This window comes from Erinaceus europaeus, chromosome 7 (genome assembly GCF_950295315.1).
Source record: "Erinaceus europaeus chromosome 7, mEriEur2.1, whole genome shotgun sequence".
Lineage (NCBI taxonomy): Eukaryota > Metazoa > Chordata > Mammalia > Eulipotyphla > Erinaceidae > Erinaceus > Erinaceus europaeus.
In genome coordinates this window covers 128,910,832-128,936,028 of record NC_080168.1, presented here as the reverse complement: position 1 = coordinate 128,936,028, position 25,197 = coordinate 128,910,832, and the positions used below count along the sequence as shown (strand labels likewise).

General features: G+C 44.6%; 1 long non-coding RNA gene across 9 annotated transcripts in view; it reads right to left on the bottom strand.

Annotated features, from left to right (window-relative positions):
* LOC132539537 (uncharacterized) overlaps positions 1–25,197 on the bottom strand; it is a 144,949-nt gene that overhangs the window by 84,395 nt on the left and 35,357 nt on the right. For 3 of the 9 annotated variants that reach the window (XR_009550891.1, XR_009550889.1, XR_009550886.1), the window contains one exon: positions 20,221–20,498. The exons of 3 other annotated variants lie outside the window; for them this stretch is intronic. This is a non-coding gene — a long non-coding RNA (uncharacterized LOC132539537). Of the gene's footprint in view, positions 1–3,362; positions 3,561–20,220; positions 20,499–25,197 lie in introns of those variants that run through there. 3 more of the 9 variants (XR_009550893.1, XR_009550892.1, XR_009550887.1) reach the window with 3 other exon arrangements.

The following is a 25,197-nucleotide window of genomic DNA, read 5'->3' as shown; positions in this document are numbered from 1 at the left end:
TCTGACACTGTTTTAGCTTGTTCAGCTAGTTGTGCTCTTAGCTCAGCGACTTCAGCTTTTAGCTAATTACCTCGAGATAGTGCCTTCTTCCAGAGTCTCATTTGTTGTTTCTGCATTTCTGATAACAATTATTTTAAACTCTTTCCTCACTCCTGTGACTAATTCCAAGAACTAGCATTTGGATGTTGATCTCATTCTTCTGTGTTTCTACCTTTGGGGGGGCTTTTAGTTGGACTTTTGTCCTGGTTCATTTCTCCAGTGTTTCTCCTTGGTTTAACCATTATTATAGTGTGTTGTGAGGTCCTTCTCTCAGTCCTTTTCAGTCCACGAATCACTCCTGCCTGGACTGACTTGTGTCTAAGTAAGGTATGGTGACTTGGTGGGTTCCCAAATATGTCCCAGTCTCATCATCTTGTTGCAATTTTCAGGTGATCTTTGATATTCTTTGTTCTTTAGAGAAGTTTCTTAACTGGATAGAGCTGGAGGTCTGGGCAGAGTTGTGGTTTCTGGATGCTCTGGTGATTTGGTGGGTTCCCAAAGTAGTTCTAGTCCTGTCTTGTTGCAGTTCAGGTGGTCTTATTTTTCTCTTTCTCTCCTTCCTTTCTCTTTGTATATCTCTCATTAAAATAAATAATATGAAATAAAAAGCAATACTGATTAATTAAAGAGAGGGAGAGAACCACAGTATCACCCCGGCACATAAGGTGCTAGCAGGATTCAATCCAAACCCCATATCTGAGAGTTCAGTGCTTTATCCACTGCACCATCTCTGGGGTCCCCTAGAGGGAAATCTTAAGAGCAGTCACTGTGGTCACAGATCAGGAGAGGAGGATGAGAGAAGTAGCCTTGGGTGGGAATCAAGCATTGGAACTCCTGAGCTCCGCTTCCTGGGTTTGATAGCAGCCAACCGTTTATCTGCATGACCTTGGACAAGTTCCCCCACCTCTCACTGTCCAATTTCCTCAGCTCTACAATGGGAGGAATAACAGAATCTACATTCTCCCTCCAGCGCTGTTGTGGAAAGTGGACCGGAAACGTCTGTCTCCTAACCTGCCTTTGAGGCACGGAGCAGCACCTCCCATTCTACGTTTATGTTGTTCATTCATCACAGAAGCAACTGCTCCCTCCATGCCAGGCACCACTCCAGCTAATCAGGACTGAAAGAGGAAGCAGACGGAATAACCAAGCCTGTTTCCTGTCCCCTTGTTTGTATACCAGAGCTTTTTTTATACTACTCAGCTCTGACTATCGGTGGTGCTGGGGATCAAACCTGGGACTTCTTGCATGTAAGTCCTGTGTCTTACTACTGTGCTATCTGCCCAGCTCACTTCCTGCTCTTAAGGAGCACACTGGGCATCCGCTGGAGGAGTCAGGAGAGTAAGCCAGCAGCCAGGCACACCTTCACAGCTGTGACGAGGGGCTCTCCCGGGGTGCAGGGAGTGAGGAGCAGGGAGAGGGGTGGAGGCAGCACCTCAGCCTCTGGTTCTCCCTCCCATGGCTGGCTGTCACCAGACGTCCCACTGGCTTTGCTCTCTCCCCAGCCAGCACTTGCTCTAGACTGCATGGGATCATCTGCACCGAGGCAGCTGTCCAGGATGCTGGCAGCAGACTGAGAAGCAAGGATCAGCTCAGGATCCAAGGCCCCTGGGAGAACCTGGGCAGAGTAACTTGGTCACTTCACCTGTTAAATCACAAAACAACAAATCCACAGGAAGGGCTACTGATGCCTGGGAAAGTCTGTCTGGTTCCAGCCTGGAAGCTTGTGTTTGCCTTGCTAATCTGCCTGTGAGGCACCATGTGAAGCTAGAAAGGAGCTGGGAAGGTGGCTCAGTGTGTAGAGAATTTCTTGGGAGACCTGGATGCAACCCTGAATATGACAGAAGGGTGCTCTTTTTTAAAAAATTTTATTTTATTTATTTATTTTCCCTTTTGTTGCCCTTGTTGTTTTTCATTGTTGTTGTAGTTGTTGTTGTTATTGATGTCGTTCGTTGTTGGATAGGACAGAGAGAAATGGAGAGAGGAGGGGAAGACAGAGGGGGGAGAGAAAGACAGATACCTGCAGACCTGCTTCACCGCCTGTGAAGCGACTCCCCTGCAGATGGGGAACCGGGGGCTCGAACCGGGATCCTTATGCTGGCCCTTGCGCTTTGCGCCACGTGCGCCTATCCCATGGGGCTACCGCCCGACTCCCAAGGATGCTCTTTTTTAATGACTTATGGGGACCAGGTAGTGGCGCACCTGGTTGAATGCCCACATTACCATGTGCGAGGACTCAGGTTCAAGCCCCGGGTCCAAGCCCCAGGTCCCTACCTGTAGGGAGTGAAGCTTCATAATCGATGAAGGAGGGCTGTGTGTGTTTCTCTGTCTTGATGCTTCTCTATCCCTCCCTCTCACTTTCTATCTGTCCTATCAAAATAGAAAGAGGAGGGGCCAGGTGGTGGTACAGCTGGTTAAGTGCACACACTACAGTGCGCAAGGACCCGGGTTCAAGCCCCAGGTCCCCACCTGCAGGCGGAAAGCTTCACTAGTGGTGAAGCAGGGCTGTAGGTGTGTCTCTGTCTCTCTCCCTCTATCTTCCCCTCCCCGCTCAATTTCTCTATCTCTATCCAACAATACGTAGAGAGAGGAGGAAAAAGGAGGAAGGGGAAAAAACAGTCACTGGAAGCAGTGGATTCATCATGCAGGCACCAAGCCCCAGCGACAACCCTGGTGGCAATTAATAAATATTTGCTTATTAATGTGAGGGGAGAGGAGGCGAGAAAAACAGAGCACCACTCTGGCTAATGTGATGCCAGGGATCGAACTCAAGACCTCATGCTTGAGAGTCCAACACTTTCTCCCTTGCACCATCCCCCAGGTCACAAAATAAGTCAATCTCTAAAACAAACAAAGCCAAGCCAGGAGGTTGTGCAGCGGCAGAGCACCAGACTTGCAAACATGAGGCACTGAATCTGCCAGAGTAATGCGCCGGTTCTCTCTTGATGTGCGTGTCTTTCTCTCTTGAAGCAGGGAGGTTGCTTACCAGCTGGTGTCTCCCCCTCCTGCTTGTCTTGTTCCCTTTTCATTACCATTTATTAATGGTGATACATGTGTGGCTTGTGGCTCATCGGCACGTATGTTCATGTACAAACATGTCATCAGACACAGAAGAAAGGTCAGAGGCTCATCCCGACAGGGTGGGATGGGGCGAGTGGTGAGTGGGAGGGGAGAGGGAAGGTGGGTGGTTAGCGGCATCTGACTTTCCCTTCAGGTTCTCACATGTGCTCTTCTCTCCTGAGTAGAAGCACAGGCATATTTCTCGGCGCCCCAGACGGTTCTGTTTCTCTCTGCCAGTCCCACCTCTTGAATGGCGTAATAGTCACTAACACGCACCAAATGTGGTAGTCAGACCTGAGACTGGGACTGTAGTTCAGTTTCCCCACCTTTGTTGCTTTTCTCATGCTACTGAATTCTACCGTGCTCGGGAAGACGTAACTGATGTAGTTAAGTGTGTTGGTTCCAGAACCGAATCCTCTCAGTTTACACCTAGTTGAGGCGGGTGTCTCACTCAGTGACGGAATCTGTCAGAGGGGAAAAATCACAGTAGCTATTGAACTGGGTTGTTGGGAAAATGGCTGGATACGCACAAAGCTCTTAAAGCAGCGTCGGGTGTGTGAGCTAGCCTTTAGGATTAAAACCTAGGGGAATCAACGGTGTGCTTTGACTGTAGATTTTTTAAATAAAAAATATATGTAAAGAAGGAAAGAAAGTGAAGCCATGATGTCTGTGACTGAAAGGGAGATGACGGACAGATGGATGGATGGCAGATACACAGATACTAGAGCGCCGCTCAAGTCTGGTTTATGGGGACACAAGGGATTGAACCTGAGACTGAGAAGTCACAAACTTGAAAGTCTTTTTGCATAAACACCGTGCTATCTTCCCCACCCTCCACAGCTCTTACAATTCTAAGTACTTCATTTTGGTTCATGTTTTACTAGTCAAAGCAAGTCACATGGCCAAACCTGTTAGCAGTGAGATGGAGAATATGATTCTTTCATAGGGATGAGCATTAACTCTGTCTCACTCTTATAGTAAAGAAGCAAAGTCTGAATAACATTACCTTAGACCGACTAGTCCCAGATACGATTTTCTGAATAACATTACCTTAGACCGACTAGTCCCAGATACGATTTTCTGAATAACATTACCTTAGACCGAATAGTCCCAGATACGATTTTCTGAATAACATTATCTTTGACCGACTAGTCCCACACACAATTTTCTGAATAACATTATCTTAGACCGACTAGTCCCAGATACGATTTTCTGAATAACATTATCTTAGACCGACTAGTCCCAGATACGATTTTCTGAATAACATTATCTCAACTAGTCCCAGATACGATTTTCTGAATAACATTATCTTAGACCGACTAGTCCCAAATACGATTTTCTATAGACCTAGAATTGTATTGTCTACAGACCTATAATTTAACTCTTGCTGCATGACAAGCCATTTTTTAAAATTGATTTAATAATGATTGGCAAGACTGTAGGATAACAGGGGTACAATTCCACATAATTCCCACCACCAGAGTTCTGCATCCCATCCCCTCCATTGGAAGCTTTTCTGTTCTTTATCCCTCTGGGTGCATGGGCCCAGGAATATTATGGGGTATAGAAGGTGGAAGGTCTGGCTTCTGTGATATATTTTTTAAGGCAGTGCTGTGAAATGAACTAAAGACTGAGGCTGTCAAAAATAGCCACTTGGACAGTGTGCTGCTTTGCCGCGCACATGGTCCAGGCTCAGTCTCAGTCCCCACTGCATTTAAAGGAAGCTGCAGTGCTGTTCATTCTCTCTCTCTCTCTCTTTCTCTCTCTCCTATCCAAGTGGCTATTTTGCCAGCCCCCACCCTAGATAGGCTGAATGCTCATATCCAGTAGAGAAGCAATTACAGAAGCCTCCTACCTTCTGCACCCCAAAAACAATTGTGATCCACTGGGAGTAGGGGGAGAAGTGATAGGAGGAAGAGGATAAGAGGGCTCTGAACTCCAGCTCCATCAGGACCCACAGAGAGAAGAGGAAAAAGTGAGAGATTTGAATGTAGTAACAGGATTATGTATAGCTTAGAAAGGAAAAAAAGACAGGACCTTTAAAAAAAAAAAAACAAAAGGAGGCAACTATATACAAATACAGACAGATAGTTGTAGAAATGATAGTTAACCCATATATGTGGCCTTAGGAAAACTGCTGTAGCTTCCAATAGAGGGAGTGGGCATTCAGAAGTCTGCTGGTGGGAATGGTGTAGAATTACACCCCTGTTGACTTGTAATTTGGTAAATCAATATTACATCTCTAATAAATAACTAAAAGAAACTCCCATAGGCTGTGGGTGTGTTTGGCCACTAGACTGGGGTCCTTTTCAAGCTGATGGCAGTCCCGACAACTATGGGGACACCAGACCCCAGGAGGCTCAGCACGCCGCAGTCCTCTAAGAAGTCAAGCAACTAGCCTGTGCAGAGCATTCACTGAGGCTGGAACAGAGGGCCCACAGCTACCACAGTCCCCAGGAGACTCAGGAGAAAAGTCCAGGCAGTCAGGTACAATCTTGTTAGTCATTATTAAACCACTAGTAACAAATTAAAGAAAAAAAAAGAAAATCCTGAGTCTCGAATTAGTTCATCAAAAGTCATATTATCATGACTAAAACATGAACAAGTTCATGATTTTTTTAAGTGTGCGTGTGTGCGTGTGTGTGTGTGTGTGCGTGTGTGCGTGTGTGTGTGTGCATGTGTGCGTGTGTGTGTGTGTGTGTGTGTGTGCGTGTGTGCGTGTGTGTGTGTGTGTGAAGATCCCATAAGGTTCTTGCTTTCAAGAGTTTTCACAACTAGAGGAATGAGGAGAGGAACCAGTCCCTAGGGAAAACTTCACTTCTACAACATCTCATTTCCTTTTTTTTTTGTCTCCAGGGTTATTGCTGGGGCTGAGTGCCTGCACTAGGAATCCACTGTTCCTCGAGGCTATATTTTCCCTTTTGTTGCCCTTTTGTTTATAATTGTTGTTATTGCTGTCCTTGTTGGATAGGATAGAGAGAAATGGAGAGAGGAGGGGGAGACAGACAGGGGGAAAGACAGACAGACACCTGCAGACCTGCTTCACCGCCTGTGAAGCGACTCCCCTGCATGTGGGGAGCCGGGGGCTGGAACTGGAATCCTTATGGAGGTCCTTACACAATACTGCCCGGCCCCTAACATCCCATTTCTATCCAGACCTGAATGGAGGAGTGCAGAGAGGTGTGGAGTCAGTCAGCAGCAAGGAAAGGGAGAGAACAAGGGAGGAGCAGAGGTAGACTGAAAATATGCAGGTCTTCCCTAACCGGGAATGTGTGAATGCCTTGGGGACTTAGCCTTCTTCAGCCAAGAGGAATCAGAAGACCAAAATGAGTTGGGAAAGATAGACCATCAGGGGTAGAGGAAGGTAGAAGAGCCATGGTATGGACAGGCTATCTGGAAATAGGAACTGGGATTGTCTTGCCTTACTGGAGTCTCCCGACCTGCCCCCAGCTCTCAGGTGTGGCAGGAAGGGGAAACCAACCAATCGCCAATCCCCAGAGGGCAGGTGTGGTTTCAGATACCACAGACAGTGAGCTAGATGGAATTTAAAAAGGTTTGACTTCCTGGATACTTCTTCCTACACCTCCCAAATATGAAGTCCACCCCTGTCTTCAAGCCTTTGTTTGTGCTAGGTGCTCAGAATGGAATAATCGGGGGCTAGGTGGTGGTGCACCTGGTTGAGCGAAAGCGTTATAGTGTGAAAGGTCCCAGGTTCAAACCCCTTGGTCCCCACTGCAGGGGGAAAGCTTCATGAGCAGTGAAGCAGGGCTGCAGGTATCCCTCTGTCTCTCTACCTCTCTGTCTTCCCCTCCCCTCTCAATTTCTGGCTGTCTCTATCCAAAAAATAAATATAATAAGAAAAAAAATTTCAAAAAGAATGTAAAACTCTTCTTTCCAATAGCTTATTGGTTCAACCCCTTTGTTGAAAAGTGTTCTTTTTTCTTTTTTAAGAAACTTTATTTTTTATTTTTTCCTCTTTTGTTGCCCTTGTTGTTTATCATCGTTGTTGTTATTAATGCTGTCATTGTTTTTGGATAGGACAGATAGAAATTGAGAGAGGAGAGGAAGACAGAGAGGGGGAGAGAAAGACAGGCACCTGCAGACCTGCTTCACCACCTGTGAAGTGACCCCCCCCCCCCGCGCAGGTGGGGAGCCGGGGGCTCGAACCGGGATCCTTAAGTCGGTCTTTGTGCTTTGCGCCAGTGCGCTTAACCCGCTGCGCCACCACTTGGGTCCCAAAAAGTGTTATCAGAAAGATGCTTCAAGAGGCCAGGTAGTGATGCACCCAGTAAAGCATGCATGGTGCAAGGCACAGGGACCCTGGTTCAAGCCCCTGGTCCCCACACTGCAGGGTGCAAGTATCATGAGCAGTGAAGTAGTGCTACAGGTCAGTGTCTCTCTCTCTCTTTCTCTCTCTATTCCCCTATTCTCTCAACTTTTATCCATCTCTAGCCAATAAGTGAGTAAATAAGGCATTAAAGTAAAATATGCTTCATGACCATTCTTGGTCACTACTAGGTGAATGCATCCCATGTATCCTGAAGCCACATCACCTGCTTTGTTTCATAGTGCTTATAAAAACTGCAGCAAAGGTGGGCGCGAGGAATAACATCATTGCAAGACTGGCCAGCTCCTCATGGGGCGCGAGCGCTTCCACACTACGATCATCCTCTCTGGCATTATGCTATTCCACTGCAGAATACTGTGCCCCAGGATGGTTCCGTAGCCCCCATGTCCACTTGGTCGATTCCAAATTATATTCCTCCATGAGGATCATTTCTGGAACCATCCGTTCCACCCCGGTTCCATGGCTGCCAGTTCTTAGCAACATCGCCCCGCCAGATATTCGTCGGGATGCGGCATCATCTAAGTTCATTTCCCACGTCTACGCTCGACCGGACCTGCCAATATACACGGAGATCTTCGCCCACCCTGTCCAACACTTGACGTCTCGTCACCCAATCTGGTCCCCTACGCCTACACTGAACTTCTCTGTTCCAGTCTCTTGGAAACAGAGTTGGCAGTCAGCTGAGGTCAAGAACAAACCCCTCATCACAGACCCCTGCAAGCGTCAACCCGGCTTTGACCTAGCACGTTATGACCGGGCCCTCCTCAATCGCTATCGAACAGGCCATGGCCGGTGCGCCGCTATGTTCCATCGCTGGGGAGCCAGAGACGACCCGAACTGCCCCTGCGGCTCCAGACAGACTCTGACCCACATAGTCAACGACTGCCACCTCTCCAGATTCAAAGGAGGTCTCGAAACTTGACATCAGGCTCAACCTGACGCTGCTGACTGGCTACGGAAGAAGGGCAAACGCTAGAAGAAGAATAGTGCTTAAGAGTACAATAACCAAAGCACAATCACTGGACAGTTTCACTCATATGTGGAATGTAAACAAAGCACCAGCTAAGCCGAGGAACAATGGTGTCTCCCCCTCGCCCCACGTTACTTCCTCCCCTCTCTCCCTCTCTTTCTATCTGGAAGGGGAAAAATATGCTGGAAGTGCTAGAATCACTCAGATGTGAAACCCCAATGAAACGCTAGTGGCAAAAATAAGTTTGTTAGTTAATTGATTAAATTAGATAGATCTTTAGAATAATAAACTGCTTCCTCTAAGCAACAGTGGGAGGGTTGACAGACAGTAGTAAAGCCTGTAGGCTCTTCCCAGGACACGGACATGGTGTGGTGACTGAGACTACGGAGGCCCATAGGTAAGAGAGCAGTTCCTTGAAGAATTGCTCTTAGCAAGGTTTTCTGGGAAAGAGAGAACCTGAGAAAAGACTAGCTAGCTTGCAAACAGACGTACAAGGGGCTAGAGAGTCCAGAAACACAGTTCTCAAGGAGTATGTGTCAGGCATGAAGCCAGCTCCCCCTGCTCCACCCTGCATTCCTGACACTATGGCCTATCTACATAATCATTGTTTTGCCTGAAGGATCCCCACCCATTCCATTCCTTTGACCTATCTTCTTTGAGACCCTTCCTGCCTGCAGGGTAGCATTAATACCACCAGTTAAAACCCTTGCAACAATTGCTAAGGAAGTTTCTACCTTCCCAGCCCGATTTTGCCTTTCTCCACCCCCCTTTCCTAGCCATTTCCATTTCCGACTTGTCATTTCCGGTTCTATCCTATAAAAGCGTTGTCTCTCTAATCAATAAAGACATTGCATTACCTCGCGCCACGAGTTCAAGACTCTCTCCCCTGCGTCACTAAGTAAGTAGCAGCCCAGGCTGGCTCCGGTCGAGTTCTCTCCAACCCAGAGAGCGTGCACCCGGGAAGAGGCAACCCCATGCTAGCCTGGCTCTATGAAAGCTAGTTACCTCTGGCCCCTCAAGGAGTTACACAGTGTTATTTTGAGTGACCAAGACCCCTTCTGACTCAGGCTAATTCACAAAGATCCAAGTAAATACGGGCCCTTTCCATCGGTGTCTGTGACTTCAGATGTCTCAAGAGAGTTGCTGTTAGCTCGAAAGATGAGATGCCCGAGTCAGGAGGAAATCAACAAATTATGTTTGAAAACTATGTGTGTGGGGGGGGTAGCCGTGGATAATGCCTTGGATATGAACTTTTGCTCATGGAATTGTTGAGAAGTCAACATTAAAGCCCTCTAACTTTTTAGGGGATTATAATGTGTGTGTGTGTGTGTGTGTGTGTGTGTGTGTGTGTGTGTGTGTGTGTGTGTGAGAGCCTGAATTTAAAACCTTCAACCCACCCTGAGTCTCCAAACATACACAAGTACGTCTCTGAAGAAGTGCAGCAGGGAGATAGCTCACCTGGGAAGGCCTGCACCCGACCATGCTTGAGGCCCTGGGTGGGAACTCTGGTGCCACACGGAAGCACCAAGGATGGCACCGGGGAGCTCCATGGGTGATGCAGCAGGGATGACACATCTCTTCTCCACCACTTCCCCCATGTTGGGATATTGTGCAGATGTGGTTGAACATTGGCAGGGCCCACAAACCACTATATTTCCATGCAAGTATTATTTTCATATCCCCACCACGTTATCCCCTCAGAGTATTGCTAATCCTTCCAGCTTTCTGCCTTCCCAGAATGTCTTTTTCTTTTCTCCATCCTCTTCCCTAGCCAGTTCCGTCCCGACTTCTGGAATTCTCCTATAAAAGTCACTTCTGTTTTCGCTCTTTCTTCTTTCCTCTCTCTCTCTCTCTCTCTCTCTTTCTTTTCCATGTCCCAACCTGGAGAAGAGCTGGCATGCATAGTGGGAGGTGGCCATTTAGTTAGCTCCACGTGGCCTAAACCCGCTATGCTCACATCTAACTCTGGGATGTCCGCATCAATAAAGATTTGCGTTCCCACTCCGCTACGAGTTCCTGGTCTCTTCTCTCTCCGGTGACGTTCCTCTCTCAACAAAAAAACGAAAAAGGGCCAGGAGGCAACTCAGGGGTCCTGCATGTGTTCCAGATCCCAAATCCATTCTGAACCATGTTAGAAGAACTGAAGGTGTACAACAACCTTCACAAAAAAGACTCCTCGGCACCCCGCTCGGAGGCTCACAGATGGTTGTGGGTTCTAACAGTCAAGGAAGAAACTCCAAGGGTGCAGGAAGGATTGCAGGGATCAGAAGATAAAGACCACCCAGAGAGAAAACCCAGGGTGCAGCAGAAGGCTCCAGCAGAACATAGGAGAAAGCACAATGGGTATTCAAACAACTTTCTTTCTTTCTTTGCTGTATTTTATTTAATTTTTTTTATTGAGGGAGTTTACAGTGAAGTCACTAACATATGCATATAATTTCATTATCTACCAGGCCCCCCAAAATTTTCTTTTTTTATTTTTAAATTTTTTATTTATAATAAGGAAACACTGACAAAACCATAGGATAAGAGGGGTACAGCTTTGCACAATTCCCACAACCAGACCTCCATTTCCCATCCCCTCCCCTGATACCTTGCCTATTCTTTAGCCCTCTGGGAGTATGAACCCAAGTTCATTGTGGAATGCAGAACGTGAAAAGTCTGGCTTCTGTAATTGCTTCCCCACTGATCATGGGTGTTGGCAGGTTGATTCATACTCCCATCTTGTCTCTCTCTTTCCCTGGTGGGGAAGGGCTCTAGGGAAGCAGAGGTCCAAGGCACATTCCCCCCAAATATTCTTCCTCTCCTCCCTTCCTCTCCTCTCCAGAGTCATTTGCTTTGGTGCAATACACCATGTCCTGTCCATGTTTCACTTTGTGATCTCCCTCCCCCTCCCCACTTTATTAAGTCCCACTAATAACTGTAATCATTTGGCATTTGTCCTTCTCTGTTTGAGTTATCTCACTCAACATGATGTCCTTGAGTTTCATCCAAAAGGATGCAAAGGAGACAACTTCGTTTTAAACAGCTGAGTAATATTCCATTGTGTGTATATATACTACAATTTGTTTAGCCACTCATCTGATATTGGACATCTGAGCTGGCAATTACAAACTGTGCTGCCATGAATATAGGCATACACATATCTCTTCCAGTAGGTGTTTCTGTCTCCTTTGGGTAAATGCCCAGGAGTCAAATTTCTAGGTCTTAGGATAGGTCCATTCCTAGTGACTTAATAAGTCTCCAAATTGCTCTCCACAATGGTTAGACCATTTTGCACCTGCCAACCCCATCAAGATCCCAAGCACATTTTTTAGGAGAATAGAACAAATGCTACAAATGTTTATCTGGGACCAGAAAAGACCTAGAATTGCCAAAACAATCTTGAGAAAAAAGAACAGAACCGGAGGCATCACACTCCCAGATTTCAAACTGTATTATAGGGCCATTGTCATCAAAACTGCTTGGTACTGGAACATGAATAGACACACTGACCAGTGGAATAGAACTGAAAGCCCAGAAATGAGGCCCCACACCTATGGACACCTAATCTTTGACAAAGGAGCCCAGACTATTAAATGGGGAAAGCAGAATCTCTTCAACAAATGGTGTTGGAAACAATGGGTTGAAACATGAAGAAGAATGAAACAGAACCACTGTATTTCACCAAATACAAAAGTAAATTCCAAGTGGATCAAGGACTTGGATGTTAGACCACAAACTATCAGATACTTAGAGGAAAATATCGGCAGAACTCTTTTCCGCATAAATTTTAAAGACATTTTCAATGAAATGAATCAAATTACAAAGAAGACTAAGGCAAGTATAAACTTATGGGACTATATCAAATTAAAAAAGCTTCTTCACAGCAAAAGAAACCACTACCCAAACCAAGAGACCCCTCACAGAATGGGCGAAGATCTTTACATGCCATACATCAGATAAGAGTTTAATAACAACATATATAAACAGCTTGCCAGACTCAACAACAAGACAACAAATTACCCCATCCAAAAATGGGGGGAGGACATGGACAGAATATTCACCACAGAAGAGATCCAAAAGGCTGAGAAACACATGAAAAAATGCTCCAAGTCTCTGATTGTCAGAGAAATGCAAATCAAGACAACAATGAGATACCACTTCACTCCTGTGAGAATGTCATACATCAGAAAAGGTAACAGCAGCAAATGCTGGAGAGGGTGTGGGGTCAAAGGAACCCTCCTGCATTTGCTGGTGGGAATGTCAATTGGTCCAACCTCTGTGGAGAACAGTCTGGAGAACTCTCCAAAGGCTAGAAATGGACCTACCCTATAATCCTGCAATTCCTCTCCTGGGGATGTATCCTAAGGAACCCAACACATCCATCCAAATAGATCTGTGTACACATATGTTCTTGGCAGCACAATTTGTAATAGCCAAAACCTGGAAGAAACCCAGGTGTCCAACAACAGATGAGTGGCTGAGCAAGTTGTGGTATATATACACAATGGAATACTACTCAGCTGTAAAAAATGGTGACTTCACAATTTTCAGCCGATCTTGGATGGACCTTGAAAAATTCATGTTAAGTGAAATAAGTCAGAAACAGAAGGATGAATATGGGATGATCTCACTCTCAGGCAGAAGTTGAAAAACAAGATCAGAAACGAAAACACAAGTAGAACCTGAATTGTAATTAGCATATCGCACCAAAGTTAAAGACTCTGGGGTGGGTGGGTGGGGATAATACAGGTCCATGAAGGATGATAAATGACATAGTGGGGGTTGTTTTGTTAAATGGGAAACTGGGGAATGTTATGCATGTACAAACTATTGTATTTACTGTTGAATGTTGTTGTATGCTTTACATTGGTTTGGTCTAGCTCTCTCTCCCCCTGCCAGGAAAATTGGTTTAGTCTTGCTAGTTTCACGGGCCCACTTGTCCCCGCCCCAAAGAACCCCGACAGAATTCGAGACTTCTTGGCGCCGCCATGTGAGAAGGATGCAGGAGAGTTCTGTTTGGTATTAGTTTGGGTTAGTTTATGAATCGTTGTTCATGAATAAAGAAATATAGCTTCCCGGCCCAGCCGCGTGTCTCTGGTCGTCTCTGTTACCCGCCTGTGAAGCCAGCCCGATTAAAACAACAGAATGTAAAATATTAATTCCCCAATAAAGAAATAATTTTTTAAAAATTAGTTGATTGTAAATGTGGGAACTTATTTCTGAATCTTCAATTTTTTCCACTTGTCTGTGTCTATTTTGATTCCAGTACTAGATACTTTTGATTACTGTGGGATGCATTGGATCGACCTTCTCGTGGTGCATCCCGTGAGTACCCATTCATTGGGGAAACTGACGATCCTTCCTAGCCGACTGAATCCACATGGATCCCAGTCACTTTCAAAGCCAGCAACAAGCAGCTCCTGACAGCTTTCAACCTGACGCTGTTGACTGGCTACGGAAGAAGGGCAAACGCTAGAAGAAGAAGAAACTGTAGCTCTGTAGTAATAACTCCAGTCTTATTCTTTTTTTCTAAGATTGCCTTGGCAATCCTGGGGATTTTTTTGGTTCCAGATTATTTTTTTTTATTTTTTAATTAGTGATTTAATAACAATTAACAAGGTTATAAGATAACAGGGGTATAATTCCTTATAGTTCCCACCACCAGAGTTCTGTGTTCAACCCCTCCATTAAAAGGTTCCTTATTCTTTATCCCTCTGAGAGAATGGAACAAAATTCTTTTTGAGTGCCAAAGTTGGGAGTTCTGACTTCAGTAATTTCTTCTCTACTGGACATGGGTATTGATAGGCTGATCTACACCCCCAGCCTGTTTCTATCTTTCCCTAGTGGGGCAGGGCTCTGGAAAGGTGAGGTTCTGGGACACAGTGCTGAGGTCACCTGCCCAGAGAACTCAGGATGGTTCCAGATAAATTTATGAAGCTTTTGTTCTATTACTTTAAAGCAGTTCATTGGAACCCCGATGAAGATGGCATTAAATCTGTATATGGCTCTGGACTGGATAGTCATTTTAATGATGTCAGTCATTCCAATCCATGAGCATGGGATGTCTTTCCATTTCTTTATATCTCTATTTCCTTAAAAAGTGATTCATAGTTTTCAGTGTATAAGTCCTTCATTTCCTTTGTTAACTTTATTCCCAAATATTTTATTGTTTTTGCTGCTATGGTGAAGGGGACTGATTTCGATATCTTTTCTTCTTCTGATTTGGTGTTATGCAAACAACTTCCATGCTTGCGGTTCTGAAGTCCCAAGTTCAGTCCCCCACACCACCACAAGTCAGAACTGTTCAGTGCTCTGATGAAATAAAAGTCCAGCCAAGGAACTTAATGACAACTTCCAAGGTAGGGTCACCTGTTGGTATGCTTCTAATTCTGCTTCTAAGACCCCTTCTGTTTCACTGGTTTAATCCCCCCTGCTTAACACTGTATTCTATTTACATAACCACTGTTAACTAAGCACTACCCTGCCTGCAGGGCACTGATTTAATCCCGCTGGTTCATAATGTCTTTTTGCTCCGTCCCTTCTCCTAGTACACCCTAATTTGAACCAGTCTTTTTTTCGCTCCACCCTCTCTACGTCACATCCTGTTTCCACCCTACTTGGCAAGTGTATATATATAAGGACAGGATTGTGATTAGGGATAGCTTAGCTTAGATTGCGCTGTGTTCCACATGAATAAAGAGATACTGCGTACAGCTCAGCCATGAGTCTCTGGTCGTCTGTCTCCCGCCCGCGAAGCTAGCCTGGCAGTCACCACTCTGTGCCTCTCTAATGGGCTCTCCCATTGCCAAGAATCCACACTGCCTTGTTTCTAACCCTCCCTGTTGGGACTATGTGTAAGCCTGAGAGAGCTTAGGGAGAACCACCCCCATCTTTGGATGGAGGTCTGAGAAGATAACCTCTTGGTAAGTCTCTCTCAACTGAGGTGAGCATAAGGGGGGAAACTCAGACTTGGTTCTTTCCTTCTTGACTCTCAGGCCCACAGAAACCCCAGTACTTCCCTCCATTAACTGCAGGCCACATGGCCACAGATTCACTTATTCAAAGTCACCTTCTGATCACAGAAGAACACACCTTATCACACACTTCATCACACACCTCAGACCCCAGACAAGAGAAATTCCAAACTACATGGTCCTTTGATATCCATCTTCTCTCTGTCTCATCCTTCTGGTTTAACCCCTATGCTTCTCTCAAATACCTTTGGATAATTAAGTTGCTTGCGTCATGGAGAATAACTGTCTTGTCTCAACCTGACTCTGTTGACTGGCTACGGAAGAAGGGCAAACGCTAGAAGAAGAACTGTCTTGTATCTCATCAATTCCTATCATACCAGCCCCCTACCTTAGGGGAATACTGACCGTTAAGAAATGTTGTTTTCGATGGGTTATGTTGTTTTCACCGGGCTAGCTTCACAGGCAGGTAACAGACGACCAGGGACTCATGGTTGAGCTGTAGGCAGTATCTCTTTATTCATGCAGGATGCAGCACATTCTAAGACGAGCTAAGCTAAACTCAAGTACTGTAAAACTCACAATGCTGTCTTTATATATACTTGCCAAGTAGGGTGGAAACAGGATGTGACATAGAGAGGGTGGAGAGAAAAGTGACTGGTGACAATCAGAGTGTGACAAGGAGAGGATCAGGGTGTGACAAGGAGAGGGGGTGGAGCAAAAACATATTATGAAACAGTGCAGATTGAACCAATGCCCTGGAGGGAGGGTGGTGCTTGTTAACAGCGGTTATGTAAATAGAATGAAGTGGTTATGTAAATAGAATAGTGTTAAGCAGGGGGGATTTAAACCAAATGAAACAGAAGGGGTCTCATGCATACCAACAAATAAACCTATAATTTCTGCCATATTTCAGTAATATTCCCTTCATTTGTTTTTCTATTTAACTGATGTCCACCTTGCTAATAAAAGGAGCTCCCTGGTGTCTTTTACTTCGTGTCACCCCTGTCGTGAGCAAGAAAGAACCAGTCCGTTACCTTTCCCCTGGAGACCACCCTGCCAGAGAGACCCGAAACCTCTCCTTCTCCACGTGGGCATGTTTAGCACTCAACCCTACCCTGCCCCACCATTTAATGTGGGTCTGCATAGGACTCAGCTGAGAGGTCACTGGACAGTAAGGTAGACACCCCATCCTGATGGAAAAAGCCACGTGCTACCCAGAAATTCTAGTTTCTTAGCCGAACACAGAAGTGTAAGAAACACTGGGTTTTCCCCTTTGGGGAGGGAACACACATGTTGTCTGTGTGTGGCAGAACCTAATAAGTGTTCACCAAAACCATTTACTCCTTAACCTGGAAATACAGCTAGACTATATTTCTTACCACTTACAGTTCGATGAGACTATGTAGCTGAGTTCCGGCAAGTGACGTGAACAGTGGAGGTAGTCTGCTTTCAGGCATCACCACAAAAGGTTCCGATAGTTAATCTTACTTTTTTTTTCCTCCTCCATTTTGTGGTTGGAAGGAAGGACTTTTGGGCTCTAGGGCACAGGAAAACTGCAAGATGAAAGGGGCTTAAGGGTTCTGAATCTCCTCCCAAACACCTGCAGATGAGTTACCTGTGATGAGAACTATTTGCTGGATAAAGCACCATCAAAGATCACAGGAACAGTTGGACAGAGAAAGAAGGGGCTTGAAAACACTCTAAGGCAAAGACAGACACCTGCAGACCTGCTTCACCACCTGTGAAGCGACTCCCCTGCAGGTGGGGAGCTGGGGGTTTGAATGGGGGTCCTTAAGCCGGTCCTTGCGTTTTGTGCCATATGCGCTTAACCTACTGCGCTACCGTCCGACCCCCACTCTCTCTTTTTTTTACCCCTCCCTTTCCTCCTCCATCATTTGTTTGTTTGTTTGTTTGTTTTCTCAGGGAGAGACAGAGATGTGTTCCCATATGGTGGCCAGAGGCTCAAACCCCAGTCCAAGCACAAGGTAGTGTTCACTCAACAGCATCAGCCATCACCTGGCCTTTGCTTTTTTATTTTATTTTCTAATTTTATTTTAATAAGAGAAAGAGAGGAGAGAGATGTCAGAGCACTGCTCAACTCTGGCTTATTGTGGTACTGGGAATTGAACCTGGTACTTCAGAGTCTCAGGCATGAAAGTCTTTTGTGTAACCATTATGCTGTCTCCCCTGCCCAGAGTTTGTTTTTCTTAAGAGAAGTCCACCACAGTTTTACAGGGAGTCCATCACAGTTCTGCAGATGAAAAGAAGGGGTGCAAGGTTGCAGAAAGTTTTAATTATTTGATTACAAAGCCAGTAAAAATGTTAGGGTTTCTGTCAAATGTAAAGCATTAATTCCCCAATAAAGAAATTAAAAAAAAAATGTTAGGGTTTCTCTGTTACAGTCACAATCTCAACCTTATAGGCTTGTGATGAGGAGTGAATGAGCTTTGATATGGAAAACAGCCTGGTACTTAGCATATAGGAAAAGGCACTATATATAAATAAATATTAGTACTATCGACAGCTTGAGAACAGGCAAAAAGTAAATCTGTTCTGACACATGAGTTGGCAGAAAACAGCTGCTACAGAAATCAGCACAGTCTCAGGATAGCATGTGTAGCTTTGATTTGAACTTTTATGTGAGAGTCCGACCTAATCCTGGGGCACGTTCATGTATTTAATTCATCTCCTCAGGCGGTCAGTGATTGATTTTAGTGCCGAGCAAGTTTGAAAGCCAAAGACATCATCATTTGCTTTAGAATCCCTTAAGCAAATGCAGGACAATGTGCGTTATGCAAATATTCAAGTAACTTTGAGAACTTAGACCTACAGGCTGAAAAGGAAGGTGGGCAGAAACTGGAGCTGCACTCCTCAGTCCTGAGCAGGTCTGCCGCGCTAGCGGAATCTGGTCTCCTGCCAACCCCCATGAAAAAAGAAAGGAGGGAAAGGTGAGGTGCGATGCCACAGCTTCTCTGAGCACATTCTAAGAAGAAAGCCAATCACGGACACATTTGCTTGCTTTCTCCGACAAGCTTTTAGAAGTCAAGCTTGCTATTTTCGATGGGCACGTGTAGCTGTGCCTCACTCTGTGGAGTGTCCTGGAGACAGGCTAGCTTATTATTATATTTATTTACTTAAAATATTTGTGCTTCATAAACAAATATGTAAGAAAGAGAGAAACCAGAACTCCACTTTGCTTTGGTCTATATGACACTAGGGTCCACCTCCTGCTGACCACATTTGCTTTTTCTTTTGAAGTATATTTGGTTTGTTAGCACGTGATAATTAGAGGATGTGTGTCACACACACACACACACACACACACACACACACACACTCAATGTCATAAAGAATGCTGCATCATATGAACAAGAAGAAAATTACAGAAGGAATGCAGTACTGACACAGAAAACCAGCTAGATTTCAAGGTCATTGGTGACCACCACATCACAATATCATAATGTTCGACCCCACTCCTCCTCCCAATTCAAAGCCCTGGGTAAATTCAGCGCTATGCGTTGTATTCTGCTTAGTTTCGGAAATATAAATGACCTGGTCCTTTGCAACAAAAGTTAAATGACAGTTGTTATGATCTTATTAGATCAAGAACACCTATTAATAAATATGAAAATGTTTTTTAATACAGATAATCTACAAATAGGAAATTCACAAAATAATACTGACCAATAAACTTGACTGGCAACCACATTAATACGAGTAAGTTAAAATAACAAGTGTCATTTCTGTTCTCAGAAGGAGACAGTGGGGAGTCAGGTGGTAGCACAGCGGGTTAAGTGCATGTGGCACCAAGCACAAGGACCGGAGTAAGGATCCCGGTTCGAGGCCCCGGCTCCCCACCCGCAGGGAGTCGCTTCACAAGCGGTGAAGCAGGTCTGCAGGTGTCTGTCTTTCTCTCCTCCTCCTCTCCATTTCTCTCTGTCCTATCTAACAACGCCAACATCAATAACAACAACAATAATAACTACAACAACAATAAAAACCAACAAAAGGGGAAATAAATATAAAAAATATTTGAAAAAAAATTAGTAGACAGTGTGGAAGGGCAGGATGGAAGTACAAGAAGGGGTTCAGGAAGCTTCATATGTGGCTGGAAGAAATCAGCATGAAATTTGTAGAAGTCAATGTGGCTTTACAAACTAAATGGATTTAAGCTGTATTTGTTCGAGAAATTGGAAATAAACTTAGCATCCACCAACACTCAACCACAGCCACACGCAGCGAATGAATGACTCTGCCTACGCTTTGCAGGATCCTTCTTTCTCACCATCCAACAATACACTTCCGGTCACTGCATTCTCTTTGATAACACAGTTCTGAGCAGATGCTTGGGACTCTTTCAGATGGCAAAGATTTGCTTTTTTTTTTTAAAACTGGTCTTGTGGTTTATTAAGTTTATTTCCAATTTTCCACACTGAGAAACCACTACTTTTCTATTTAAACTTTCTCATAACCATGACTGTTTTCTAGGAAAAAGAAAAAAAATAAAGACTTATATGAAATGAAGATAAGCTGTTCAATGCAAATACAGCTTAAATCCAGACTGGACCAATGGGACCACCCAGTGGCATTAGACATACACAAGGCCTGGAGTCTGGCTGTTCAAATAACTTAGACGTACAAGCAGCTGTATGATTTAAAACCCCCCCCTTTAATTTTCTGTTTCAAATCCTGTCAGATTAATAAGAGCACAGGACTTTAGTCCTATTTGGTTTCTCGTGGCAGTACTGTCTTCCTTCTGTCATTTCCTTCCCAGGGCCTGTGTCTGTCTGAGACCACCGAGTGCTCTCTTTGGTCCCATTTTAATTTTTCTTTATTTGGGGGTTCATGGATTACAGTATGGTCGTTGATACATGGGTACGATTTCTCATCTCCCTGTGATTGGTGTCTGCCTGGTCCATTTTATTTTTTAAATTTTTGTCTTTATAGTTATCAAGGAAGAGCAGGAGAGACACAGACGGAGAGAGAAAAGACACCACAGCACAGGTCCACCATCCTTGGAGCTCCATCATTCTATGTAGTGTTCCCATGCAGTGCTGGGGTTGGAACCCAGGGCCTCAGGCACAGGAGGCTATGTGCTCTGCCAGGTGGGCTAACTCCAGACAAACTGCAAGGAAGCAGAATGAACCCTTGAAGTATATCCTGAACGTGCACTTTCTCAACTTACTAAACCCTCACCCTTAGCACATTAATTGTGCTGTCCTGCTCAAGTCAGAGGCATGCAGGGCGCCAGCCTGGTACCCAGTCAAACCACCTCCTCTGTAAACACTTCACTGACTTATCACCTGTGATTGCACACTGCTGATTTAATATTAGATCATACTGAACAAAGGCCCCTGCATTTGAGTAGACTTAAGAGATTCTGCATTGCACAACAGTCATTGCTGGGTGGCTCCTCTCAACCCCCCACTCTGGAAAGTTATGTGGATCCCTGGAGACAAGACCACCATTGTCTTCATGCATTCCCTACCACTCACATCTAACTGGGGCTCCTGCTGGAACCTTCCATCAGGAGCTGTTGACAGACCCACCCATATTCACCCACTTCCTTCTTGTGCGAATTAAGTTAGGAAACCTCAACCGAAACTAGCAGGAGGGTTGTAGCTGGAGGACAGAGGCCTTATCACTAGCTGTCATTTGCATACACCCTTCCCCAGGGCAAGCCCCAACGGGATGCAGAAGACCCAGGCACTCGTGACAGGAAGTGACTTGTTTTACTGTGCCCAGGGAGGGTCTACTCTGCCCAGCAACATGTCCACCAATGAGACATGAGATGTGCCACAGCCCAGCCAATGAGAAGCCTCTTCTGGAAAGAACTCACTCAGCAGAGCCCCTTCCTTTTTCACCCACTTGGGCTGCTCTGGGTTTGTTCATTTTTGCAGAATTGTGATGCCAGGCCATTCGCAAATAAACCTGTTTTGCTGATAAAATATTCGACTTTGAGATGGATGTCTTAAAGCACAAGTTAAACACGAAGCAACTTCCATGTTAAAGTCCTTTTTAAATTGCAGAAAGAGGGTAGGGGTAGATAGCATAATGGTTCTGCAAGGAGACTGTCATACCTGAGGCTTCAATGTCCTAGGTTCAATCCCCCACACCACCATGAGCCAGAGCTGAGTAGTGCTCTGGTTAAATAAATTAAATTTTTTTTAAAAAATCGGAGAGGAGTCGGGCGATAGTGCAGTGGGTTAAGCGCACGTGGCGCAAAGCGCAGGGACTGGCATAAGGATCCTGGTTTGAGCCCCCGGCTCCCCACCTGCAGGGGACTCACTTCACAGGTGCTGAAGCAGGTCTGCAGGTGTCTGTCTTTCTCTCCCCCTGTCTTCCCCTCCTCTCTCCATTTCTCTCTGTCCTATCCAACAGCGACGACATCAATAACAACAACAATGAAAAAAAAATTGGGCCAGGTGGTGGTGCAACTGGCTGAGTACACATACACCTTGAACCTGGGTGTAAAAGACCCAGGTTCAAGTCCCCGGTCTCTACATGCAGGTGGAAGCTTCACAAGTGGTAAAGCAGTGCTGCAGGTGTCTCTCTGTCTCTCCCTCTCTACTTCCCCTTTCCCTCTAGATTTCTGGCTGTCTCTATCCAATAAATAAAGATAATAATTTAAAAAAAAAAAAAAAAAACCCTGAACGATTCCTTCAGCTCTGGCTCGTGGTGGTGTATGGGACTGAACCTGGGACCTCAGAGCCTCAAACATGAAAGTCTTTGCGAGAACCACTATGCTGTTTCCTCCAGCCCACAAAGATTCCTTCAGAAACTTCAGTGCTCATTTTATGGACAGCTGTCAGGGGAAGGGTAGCAGTGGGAGATTTGCTAGTTCTATTGACTGCTGAGGTTGTTTTTAAAGAGACTACTTTGTCATTTATTTGCATGTGTTTACTTAATCTGAATCCAACAAGTGAGATGAAAGATTCCATAATAAATCCATTTGCATATGTGCATTTAAAAGCTTTGGGGGGGGGTCGGTGATAATGCAGTTGGTTAAACGCAGATGGTACGAAGCATAAGGACTGGCATAAGGATCCTGATTCCAGCCCCCAGCTCCCCACCTGCAGGGGAGTCGCTTCACAGGTAGTGAAGCAGGCCTGCAGGTGTCTGTCTTTCTCTCCCCCTCTGTCTTCCCCTTCTCTCTCGGTTTCTCTCTGTCCTATTCAACAATAATGACAGCAATAACAACAACAATAATAACTACAATGATAAACAACAAGGGCAACAAAAGGGGGAAAAATAGCTTCCAGGAGCAGTGGATTCATTGTGCTGGCACTGAGCCCCAGCAATAACCCTGGAGGCAAAAAAAAAAAACCCTGGAAAAATAAATAAATAAAAGCTTTGGGGGCTGGGCAGTGGCACACACATTACAGTGTGCAAGGCCCTGGGTTCAAGCCCCTGGTCCCCACCAGCAGGGGGAAAGTTTCATAAGAGGTGAGGCAGAGCTGCAGATGTCTCTCTATCTCCCCCTTCACTCTCAACTTACCTGTCTGTACCCGATATTAAAATAAAATAAAATAAATAAAATAAAATAAAATAAAGCTTTAAAACACAAAACTCTCGAGGCCGGATGGTGGTGAACCTGGTTGAGAGCACAAGTTACAGTGCACAAGGACCCAGGTTCCAGCCCCCAGTCCCCACCTACAGAGGGACAGCTTCACGAATGATGAAGCAGGGCTGCAGGTGTCTCTCTTTCTCTTTACTCCCCATTCATTTCAGTTTCTGGCTGTCTCTATCCAATACAAATTAAAATATACTTTAAAAAACTCTAATTCATATTTTTGTACTAAAATTTATCTTTGTAGTACTAATATTGGCCAATAGATGTCCTAAGTGATCTCTTAAAGAATGCTGAAGGTTGGGAGGTGGCACATCTGGTTGAGGACACACATTACAGTGCACAAGGACCCAAGTTCAAGCCCCCAGTCCCCAATTACAAGGGGGAATCATCATGAATGGTGAAGCATGTCTGCAAGCATCTCTCTCCCTCCTTCTCTCCCTCCCCCACACTCTCTCTCAGTCTCTCCTTCCTCCTTTCTTTAAAATTTCTTTATTGGGTAATTAATGTTTTACATTCTATAGTAAATACAATAGTTGGTGCATGCATAACATCTCCCAGTTCACTATTTTGAAGAACCAACATTTATTTCGTTGAAATTTGTATGTTTTTTTATTTTCAATGTTATTTATTTCTGTCCTAACTTTAGTGATTTCTGTCCTTCTGGTTGCTTTAGGATTCCTTTGTTGTTGTTGTTGTTGTTGTTGTTGTTGTTGTTCTTCTTCTTCTTCTTCTTCTTCTTCTTCTTCGTCTTTAAGTTGTACAATCAGGCTGTTTATTTGTGCTTTTTCTTGTTTCCTAATGTGTGCTTATATGGCTATGAGATTCCCTCTCAGTACTGCCTTAGCTGTGTCCCAAATATTTTGATAGCTTGTGTCTTTAGTTTCATTGAACTGTTGAAACATTTTGATTTCTTCCTTTATTTCCTCTTTGAACCAGAAGTTGTTAAGAAGTGTACAGTTGAGCTTCCACATTTTGGGACTCTTACTAATCTTTTGTTGATTGTTAAGTGTTAGTTTAATTCCACTGTGGTCTGAGAAGATGCTTGGGATGATTTCAATGCTCTTGAGTTTTCTGATGCTGTCTTTGTGGCCTAACATATAGTCTATCCTTGAGAATGACCCATGTGGACTTGAGTAGAATGTGTATTCCAGTTTCTTGGGGTGAATGACTCTGAAAATGTCCAATAGTTCTAGTTTATCTATCTCCTCATTTAGCTCCCTCATGTCTTTATTGATTTTCTGCCTGGATGATCTGTCAAGTGGAGAGAGTGGGGTGTTGAAGTCCCCTACTATGACTGAGTTGCTGTTAATATATTGCTGTAGCTCTTTCAGTAGATGTTTGATGTATTTAGATGGCTCCTCACTGGGTGCATAGATGTAAATAATTGTTAAGTCCTCTTGATTGACTGATCCACTGAGCATTAAGTAGTGTCCATCCCTATATTTTTTAATTTTATTTATTTTAAAGTCTACCATGTCAGATATGAGAATAGCTGTTCCTGCCCTTTTTTGTGGGTCATTGGCTTGTATGATAGCTTCCCATACTTTCACTTTGAGTCTGTGTTTGTCTTGTTGAGTTAGGTGGGTTTCCTGTAGACAGCAAATAGTTGGGTTGTGTTTTCTGATCCATCTTCCTACTCTGAGTCTTTTAATAGATGAATTCAGGCCATTGATACTTATTGATATCAAAGATTGAAGATACTTTAATGCCATTCTTGTAGAGTTTTAGAGTGTTCTGATATATGGCATATTTATGGTGGTCTGACTGTTTAGAGGAGAACTTTCAGAACTTCTTTCAGGGCAGGCTTGGTGATAGTTGATTCTTTCAACTGTTGCTTGTCTGAGAAGGTTTTGATACTTCCATCTAGTCTGAATGAGAGTCTAGCAGGATACAGTACTCTTGGTTGAAAGCCTTTCTTATTGAGCACTCAACAGATATCTTGCCATTCTCATCTGGCCTGTAGTGTTTGTATAGAGAAGTCTGCTGCTAATCTTATGGGTTTTCCTCTGTAGGTGACTCTGTTCTTCTCTTGCAGCCTTCAGGATCCTTTCTTTATCCTTATTCCTTTCCATTCTAAGTAGGATGTGTCTTGGTGTCTTTAAGTCTGGGTTAATTCTGTTTGGGACCCTCTGGGTTCGTCAACCTTTATGTCTTTGATGTTGTCTAGTTCTCAGCTATTATGTCCTGAAGAATGCTTTCTTCCCCTCCCTCCCATTCTTCCTTTGGTAAGCCAATAATGTGTATATTATTT